The following is a 10279-nucleotide window of genomic DNA, read 5'->3' as shown; positions in this document are numbered from 1 at the left end:
TTAGGGAGAGGAGTTCAGTATTTCGAATGATGGAGCTCTGAGGTTTCGCACCAGATTATGTGTACCTACAGATGCTGATATCAAGAGAACAATTTTAGAGGATGCTCATAGATCTCTATACATGGTTTATCCTGACGGTATGAAAATGTATAGGGACCTTCGGGAATTTTTCTAGTGGAGTGGCATGAAGAGGGAGATTGCCGAGTTTGTAGCACAGTGCTTGACATGCCAGCAGGTTAAGGCTGAGCACCAGAGACTGGCGGGTCATTTATAGCCACTTTTCATTGTGGAATGGAAGTGGTATCACATATCTATGGATTTTGTTACGGGGCTGTTGTCGACATTGCATGATCCAAATGCAATTTGGGTGATCCTGGATATCTAACAAAGACCGCCCATTTTCTTCCAATTAAAATCAACTACTCCATGGACAAACTAGTAGAGATTTATGTTCAGGAGATAGTTTGTTCTCATGGTGTGCCAGTGTCTATAGTATCATATCGAGACCCACATTTCATGTCATGATTTTGGAAGAGCTTGTAGGAGACTCTGGGGTCTCAGTTATCTTTCAGCATAGTCTTTCATCCTTAAACAGATCGGCAAATTGAGAGGACGATCCAAATTCTTGAAGATATTCTACGCGCTTGCGTGCTAGAGTTTGGGGGTAGTTGGACCCAGTATATGCCACTCGTGGAGTTTGCGTATAATAATAGTTACCAAGCCAGTATCAGGATGGCACCTTAAGAAGTGTTGTATGAAAGAAGGTGCCGTTACCCATTATATTGGGATGAGATGGGTGAGCGGCGAGTTGTGGTGCCAGAGCTAGTGCAACAAGCATATGATAAAGTTCAGCTCATCAGAGATAGGATCAGTGTAGCTCAGATCTAGCAGAAGAGTTATATAGATATTCATCGCATGAAACTAGAATTTGATATGGGAGATCACGTGTTTCTTAAAATAGCTCCATTAAAAGGAGTTATGAGATTTGGAAGGAAGGGTAAGCTTAGCCCTATGTTTATTGGCCTGTTTGAGATCCTTGAGAGATTAGGGTCAGTTGCCTACAGGCTAGCCTTACCACCTATTTTTTCCAGAATACATGACGTATTCCATGTTTCCATGTTGAGGAAATACGTCCTAGACCCCTCCCATATGATCAGTTTTGGTGAGATCGAGCTCAAGGATACTTTGGCGTATGAGGAGGTACCAGTGCAGATTCTGGACAGGAAAGATCAGGAATTGCGCAATAAGAAGATTCCTTTAGTAAAAGTCTTGTGAAGAAATCATACGGTAAAGGAAGCTTCATGGGAGCTCGAGGAACAGATACGACAGAAATACCCGTATTTATTTAGTGGGGTTCTGTAGTAATTAAGAAAATATGCAAATAAGTATGTAATGTCCCTTTTGCAGGTTAATCAGTACATGTAATAATCTTTTGGTAATAGGTAGTATTTTGGTTTTGGGAGAATTTTAGTGTGTGTATTTGTAATCTCCCAGGACCCTGAATGTAACCACGGTATGTCTCCACCACAAGTGAGGGTAAGTAATAAAATAAGTAGCCCATTTTCTTTAAAGGATGGTGTTCAATATAGATAGTAAATTTCTAGAAAAATTTTTTTATAAGAATGGGATAATGTAGAGACCCGATGAATTATATCAATTAAATACGTCGACGTGGACGCATGTCTTACCATCTTCTCTTTTCGATTCCGGCCACGTTAGTCGCTGGATCAATGATCTGAGGCCACCACGACGCTCCTGGAGAAGTTCTCTCCAAGTTTACTGGGGTGGATCGTCGGTGGGATCGAGTTGAATTTCTTCCCAGAATCAGGGTAAGACCTTTTATTCAGTTTTTGGCCTTCTGGTAGTTGTAGGAAATGATGGAGACAAAAAAATAATGATATTCTAATCTGGCGAATGTTGTTTTCAGGGTGTTGAGTAGGAAGCCCTGCGGGTGTTGGACCAATATACCATAAGGGCTTTCAAGTAGTCAGGTAAGGGGAACATGCTATGTTAGGAAACTTCATTATGATTTCAGTAAAAAATATAGGTTGTTATCAAATTATTATTCAAATTATATTTATATATTTATAGTTTCCAGAACCTGATAATATTAATATTTATTTGTGTGGCTTGAGTTGATAATAGAACAGTACCATATTTATAGAATTGGTGAATACTATGTTTATAGTTATTAACAGAAATACCATGATATTTGCATGTTTATAGAATAACGAATTTTTTCAGTGTATAGTATACTCAGAAATATGCATTTTCAGTAATTCTAGAATAACATGTTTATCAGTACCATAATGCCCCAATATACAGATATTCAGACAGCAGTTCAGTTATACAGAAAACATATTTTCAGTCAATTTATTTATAATTTCAAATAAATTATATGGGGTTATGGTTATTTTAGAAACCACAGTAAAAACAGTATATTGCAGATATCAGTTACCTATATAGTACCAGACCTTGATAGATCAGACAGCAGAGCACGGTACCGTAACTACAGATATTCAGTTCAGAGTGCAACCACTTTACTCAGATAGTAAGTGGTATGAGGTCGATCGTGCCCACGTCGGGTCAGGTGACTCACTCGAAAAATGAGCAGCTCGAAAGCTATCCCAAGTATAGGAGTTACGTCGTGTAATATTAAGCCCAAAGGCTAGATCGTCTCCTTAGGGAATGCGTTTTAATCTCAATTTCACGTTTTTCCAATCAAAATTAAAAAAGTACTGAACTTAGTTCAGATTCGAGATTTTCAAGATGGTTCAATTTCACTTTTGAGGAATTAAATAACACACGAATTAAAACTCTAGAACTAGCATGCACTGAAATTGAGAGCAAAGATGGAAACTCTAATCTACTCACAGAAACACTAAAAATTCAATTAGACACATACGCAGACAAAAAGAAACGAACCTTTAACGAAACTACGAAATTGAAGTAAGCACCATAATTTAAATGCAAACATGAATTAAAGCAGAATTTAAATTAAGTGAAGATAAATAAAGCAACCAATTTAAATGCTTAGACCTAATACTAACTTTAATTACAAACAAGATAAGTAAATAGTAAAAATAAATAAACTTCAATAAAAAAGATAATATCCCTTAACAATTATTCAAATTCTAAACTTCCAATAAACTATAACAAAGATAAAGAAATATTATTTCATTGCAATTAAAAAAAATAGAAAAGACAAGAAAAGCAAAGGGATATTTCGATCGACGAAGTTTATTAAGGATTCGTTGACGAATGACGTATAGCTCGTCGACGAAATTCCTCTGCTATATAAGTATCAAAATCTGGATTTCTAACTACTAATGAAGCTAACTCTCTCCTCTCTCTCTCTCTCTCTCTCTCTCTCTCTCTCTCTCTCTCTCTCTCTCTCTCTCTCTCTCTCCCCCCTTCGGTTCTCTCTCTTTCTTTCATCGATTTCGGGCTAAATTTACGCTAGATCGACAATCTGAAGCCACCACGACGCTCCTGAGGAAGTTCTCTCCAAATCTGCCAGAACGGTTCGTTGGTGAAAGCAAGTTGGAAATCATCCCTGAGTTGAGGTAAGGCTTTTTAAGCCAAATTTGGTCTTGCGATAGTTATAGGAAATGATGTACGCATGAAAATACTGAAGTTTAATACTGGGAGTTTTCATTTTCAGGGTATTGGTCAGGAAATCCTACGAGTGTTAAACTAGAATATTTTGAGGGCTTTCTCAGTGGCCAGGTAAGGGGATAAACTAAGCTAATATTTTGTGAAAAATGTATGTATATTATTATAGAATTTGATTTCAAGGAAATGAAAATATTTATGTATGATTGATATTTGGGAAAATACGGTTAAAATGATGGTATGTTAAATATGTGGAAAATCTGTTCAGTGTGGCATGAGTATAGAATGTTATGAAATACTTTTTCTGGAATGGGATTATGATACGAATTTTTATAATAGGAAAACCGGCGTACGGGCTAAGATTTTCATATATATTTTTCGTCGTACGGGCCATGCTATGATATGATTTGCCAGCATACGGGTTGTGCTATTATGTGATTTGCCAGCGTACGGGCTGTGCTATGATATGTTTGTCGGCGTATGGGCCATGCTATGATGTGATTTGCCAGCATACGGGCCGTGCTATGATGTAACTTTCCAGCGTATGGGTTGTGCTATGATTTGCCGGCGTACGGGCCGAGCTATGATAAAATGTGTAATACTGACGTACAGGCCGATGATTTTCATGATATACGTATATATGCAAAATGATATGATTGATGTGAAAATTAATAATATGAAATATCCATGTATCACAGTTTCAATATATGTTATATGGTATCAGAACCTGGTTGGCTTGGTCTAGGCTAGCACTTGCACGGTACCGTTGCTATGTGTCCATGGTCTTCGTGATCATGATATTTGTGTTAACGCCGCTGTATGGAGTGGTGTGAGATTGGATGGTCAATGTGGTTTTTAAGAAGTGTGTGATCGCCCCTGGTGTACGGACCAGGTCAGGCAGACCCATTAGACTTACAGACTGTACTTTTGATTTGGCAGTGGTCGGCCAACCATTATCAGGTCACGCCTTCGGGCCACACAACTCAGTCATGTGGGGGTAATACATGACAACAACCAACTAACCTACTAGGAATGTTTTTTGTATTATACTTTAAGAGATGAGATATGTTATGAAAATGTAGTATGTTCTGTCATGATTTGATGTATATATGTTTTCCCAAATTTGACAAAACAGTTACAAAATATGTTATGTATGGTATATGTAGAACACGGAATACTCATGTTGCCACACACTAGTATTAGTTTATTTTCCTTACTGAGAGGTGTCTCACCCCAAAATTTTATAAACTTTCAGGAGCCCCAGATAGGAGAGCGAGAAAAGCCCCGCTAAACTAAAGCTGCTGTCAGCCCTTTTTGAAGGGTAAGTTTTAGTAGGGACAGTGGATTTTTGTGGGAAGTGTCCCTAGATTTTGCTTCTTTTGGGATGTATATACTGAAATACAGTAGATATAGTGACTCTGGTATTTGTGGTAATGAGATGGTTGTCCATGTATTTATAATATTGTGATTATATGTTTCCTGCTGCTTAGGCTTTCGTGTCGTATTCTAATGTATCCCTAGCACCCACAGGTCCAGGTAGATTATGATCTACTAATCTGGGATTTATGATATTGAATGTATATATAAAAAAAAATGTGGAAATTAAGTAGGTCGTCACATACAAAACATTTCAAGGAACCCAGATAAACGAGCGAACCGAGCTCCGTGTCGGTAGAGGCAGTTCATGTCACGACCTGCTCATTTTCCACATATTTTTTTATAATAATAATATCATCGTCATACATTCCAGCTCGGCAGGTCGCCATCCACCTGGACCCGTGGGTACCAGGGATACATCAGAACACAATCGGAAGCCTAAGCAGCAGGAAATATATATATTCACAATATTGTAAATACAGAACATCTATCATTTTACCACATATACCAAAGCCACTACATTCACCGTACTTCCATAAATACATCTCAAAAATAAGACCTAGGGACATTTCACCAAAAATCTAACTGTCCCTACAAAACTTACCCTTCAAAAAGGGCAGATACACAGCACTAGCTCAGCAAGGCTTTTCCCGCTCTCCTATCTGGGGCTCCTAAAAAGTTTATAAGATTTAGGGGTGAGACACCTCTCAGTAAGGGAAATAAATTAATACCAGTGTGTGGCAACATGAGTATTCTGTGTTCTACATATATCATATATAACATATTCAGTACTGTTTATCAAATCTGGGAAAACATATGTATATCAAAACATGGCAGAACATACTGCATTTCATAAGCATATCTCATCTCATATCATAATAATAATAACATAAAAACAATCCTGGTAGGTTAGCTGGCTGTTGTCATGTATTACCCCCACATGACTGGGTTGTGTGGCCCGAAGGCGAGACCTGACAATGGTTGGCCAACTACTGACAAGTCAAACAGTAGTCTGTAGGCCCGATGGGTCTGCCAGACCTGGTCCGTACACCAGGGGCGATTAGCACACTTCTTAAAAACCACATCAACCATCCAATCTCACGCCACTCCGTACAGCGGCGTTAACACAGATAACATGATCATGAAGACCATAGACACATAGCAACGGTATCGTGCAAGTGCTAGCCTAGACCAAGCCAACCAGGTTCTGATATCATATAATATATTCTAAAACGGTGATACATGGATATCTCATATCATTAATTTTCACATCAATTATATCATTTTGCATATATACGTATATCATGAAAATCATCGGCTCGTACGCCGGTATTACACATTTTATCATAGCTTGGCCTGTACGCTGGCAAATCACAGTAACATAGCACGGCCCGCACACCCAAAAACATAGCACAGCCCGTACGCTGGCAAATCACATCACATAGCACAGCCCGTACACCGGCAAAACATATAAAATCTCGGCCCGTTCACCGGAAAAACATATAAATCATCGGGCCATACGCCGGTATTACACATTTTATCATAGCTTGGCCTGTACGCTGGCAAATCACAGTAACATAGCACGGCCCGTACACCGAAAAACATAGCACAGCCCGTACGCTGGCAAATCACTTCACATAGCACGGCCCATACGCTGGCAAAACATATAAAATCTCGGCTCGTACGCTGGTTTTCCATCATAAAAATCCATATCATCCACATTCCCAGAAAACAGTATTTCACAACATTTTTACTCATGCCACACAAATGGATTTTCACATATTCAACATATGATCATTTTCACAGTATTTTGCAAATATAAATCATATATATAAATATATTTATTTTTCCTGAAACCAAATGCTATATATACATATACATGCATTTTCTCAAAACAAAACTAGCTTAATTTATCCCCTTACCTGATTCTTGGAAAGCCTCTAATAAAACTGTGTTGCACCCGTAGGGTTCCTAACTTAACATCCTGAAAATGAAAACTCCCAGTATTAAAGTTAAGTATTTTCGTACGTACCACATTTTCTATAACTACCACTAAGTCAAATTCGGCTTAAAAGTCTTACTTCAACTTAGGGATGATTCCCTACGTTCCCAATTCAACACCCCTGGAAACAACATTGCCTAGAATTAAAGTTCAGTATTTCCAAGCGTATAACACTTTTTACAACTGTCACAAATCCAAATATTGAGTAAAAAGTCTTACCCTGGATTTGGGATGGTTTCCACCTTGCTTTCACCGTCGATCCGCTTCGGTAGATTTGGAGAGAATTTCCCCAAGAGCATCGTGGTGACTTCGGATTGTTGATCCGGCGAAGGTCTGGCCCGAAATCGACGAAAGAAAGAGAGAGAACCGAAGAGGAGAGAGAGAGAAGGAAACTTGCTTAATAGTGAAGATAAAATCTGGATTTTTCTATTTATAGACAGGGGATTTCGTCGACGAGTCCTTCATTAAATTTGTCGACGAGACCCTATATTCGTCGACGAAATTCAGGCTGCCCCAGAACCTCTCTCGGTATTTTCTCATCGATGAAGCCCTGTGTTCTTTGATGAATTTTCTTATGCACTCGTCGACGAGGCCCCGTATTCGTCAACGAGTCCTAGCAATTTCCTTGAAATTATGGTTATCCCCAAAAATGCAATGTCATCGACAAACGCAGAGCGTTCGTCGACGAAGTCTATGGCCTCCTTTTGTTTCTGTTTCTATTTCTTTCCCTCTTATTATTAAAATCATAGTATTCTTCGGGTCACTACAGTTCATACCACTCCGGTAGGTGGGCAAGTTGCTGAGCTAGGGTCAGATGTTTTTTTTTTGGATTATGATCCTAGTTTTTCCTTTTGGTTTTTTGGAGGATTGTATATTTATATTTATATTTATATTTACAGAAATGTTATGGATAGTAGTGAAAACTCTGGTACTGTACGAATGTAATCTATGTTTTCCGCTGCTTAGGTGTTCGTTGTGTATAACAAGTGCATCCCCGACACCTTTAGGTTCGGGTTGATTTTGCTATATTGGTATCAAGGTTATTATTTTTCAGAATGATATTTATGTATGCGGGAAAAAAAGTATGATAAAATAGGCAGGTCGTTACAGAATTAATTCCCTGTCTACCAACTCCTGCAACTAGTCCTTCAATTCCTTTAATTCTGTCGGTGCCATTCTGTACGGCATTTTTGAAATCGGCACTGTCCCCAGTACTAGATCAATAGAAAACTCTATCTCACGATCAGGAGGTAGTCCCGATAAATCCTCAAGAAAAATATTATGAAAATCTTTCACTATCGAGATTTCCCCAATCCTCAACTCCCCTTCTGATGTCTCCTTTACACAGGCTACAAACCCCTGACAACCCTCGAATAACAACCGCCTCGCCTGAATGGCGGATAACAACTGTGGTGGGGTACACACACAAGACCCCATAAACTTGTACTCATGTTCCCCTAAAGGTATGAACACGACCTTCCTCTGATGAAAATCTATACTAGCATAGTGAGCAGCTAGTCAGTCCATACCCAATATCACCTCAAATCCATGCATATCTAAGACTACCAAATCAGCGAATAAAAATCTCCCATGTATGCACATTAGACAGTTATTAAGTACTTTACCACATATCCCCACAGCCCCTGTTGGCGTAGCCACTGACAAACTGACACCCAACTACTATGATTCTATCCCATAAAATTTAACAAACTTCCGGGCGATAAAAGAATGAGTCGTCCCTGAATCAAATAATGCAGTAGCTGTAAATGATAGAATTGAAACTGTACCTGTCACAACATCCCCTGCTGCCTTTGCATCCCTCGGTGTCAATGCGTAGACTCGAGCTGGGGTAATATTCCTCTGTTGTCCGCCTCAAGGTGCCTAATGACTTCCTCAGTATGGTCTAGGAGCAGATGCGGCAACTGGTGGTGCATGACAATCCCTTGCTATATGTCTGGGCTGATAACACCGATAACATACCACCTCTCTAACCCTGCATTCTCCCGGATGTCTCCTGTAGCATATAGGACAAGGAGGGGACATCTGACCGCCCTGCACAGCCCAATCTCTCACAACCTGTCTCTGTCTACCCCTACTGTCCTGCCTCCTCCAAGACCCCCAGCTGGACCCTGCCTGAACATCTAAATGCGCGGTCCTCTTCCCCTGACTCTGTGCTGCGGTACCTCTCTGAAGGTCACTCTCAATCATTGTAGCCATGTCTACTATGTAATAACCCGAGAAAAAAAATTAAATTAAAAAATAAAATAAAAATAAAAGTAATTAATTAATTGGTTAAATACTATTAAATTAATGTATTAAATAAACAAATAAAAATAAATAATATGAAAAAAAATAATTATTAATTAATTAATGAATTAATTAAATGTTATTAAATAAATAAATAAATAGTAAAAAAAATGGAATAAAGATATATATATATATATATATATATATATGTAAGCTTAACATATATATATATATATAAGTTAAAGTATAAAGTAAAAGTAATATATATATATATATATAAAAGTTAAGTTAAGTAGGTTAGAAAAAAAAAAAAGATAAGGAAGCAGAATCCAAATTGAATTTGGATTCTTCAGTCTGCGCCTCTCCCTTCTCTCAGTTTCCTTCTCTGCATTCATCCGCAGTTTCCATCTCCACCTCCCTCTCTCTCTTCAATTTTGTCGGCCTAACGAGCACCAATCGAGAAACGAAAGGTGCCGTTGGATTCGTAACTCCGCCACCGATAATTCCACTGGAGCAGATTTGTCATGGGAACGACTTAGGTACTGCTCCTGGGGAAAGGTAATTTTTTCCCAATTTCTCAATTTCTGGTTAAATCTGCTATTGAATCGACGATTAGACACCACCACGGGGTCTTAGTCGTCGTTATCGTCATTTTGACGATTAGACACTACCCTACTCCAAAGCGAGAGTGGATTTGGAAAATTTGGCAATTTGGCTAAATTTAAGGGTATATTTATTTATTTAGGAATTATGACCCTAGGAAATATTTAAATAATATTTTATTCAGGAATTATTTATTGGAGTTAGGAATTTTTTATTCAGGGTCCGGGTGAGTGCCGCAGGTATTTTTCGGAGTCCCTGTTGGCATAGTTCAAGAAACCAGGTAAGGGGAAAAATATATATTAAATCAGAATTTTTATGAATTTAATGAAAAAATAAATTGTGTTATATGTACGTGTATATGTTTCGATATGGGTAAAATGCCAACTGTTTAAATTATATTTCTTTCGAATTTAGGGTTGTTTATTAGATATGTAT

Source organism: Malania oleifera, chromosome 8, assembly GCF_029873635.1.
Source record: "Malania oleifera isolate guangnan ecotype guangnan chromosome 8, ASM2987363v1, whole genome shotgun sequence".
In the NCBI taxonomy this organism is placed as follows: domain Eukaryota; kingdom Viridiplantae; phylum Streptophyta; class Magnoliopsida; order Santalales; family Ximeniaceae; genus Malania; species Malania oleifera.
Note: the sequence above shows the minus strand (reverse complement) of the source record.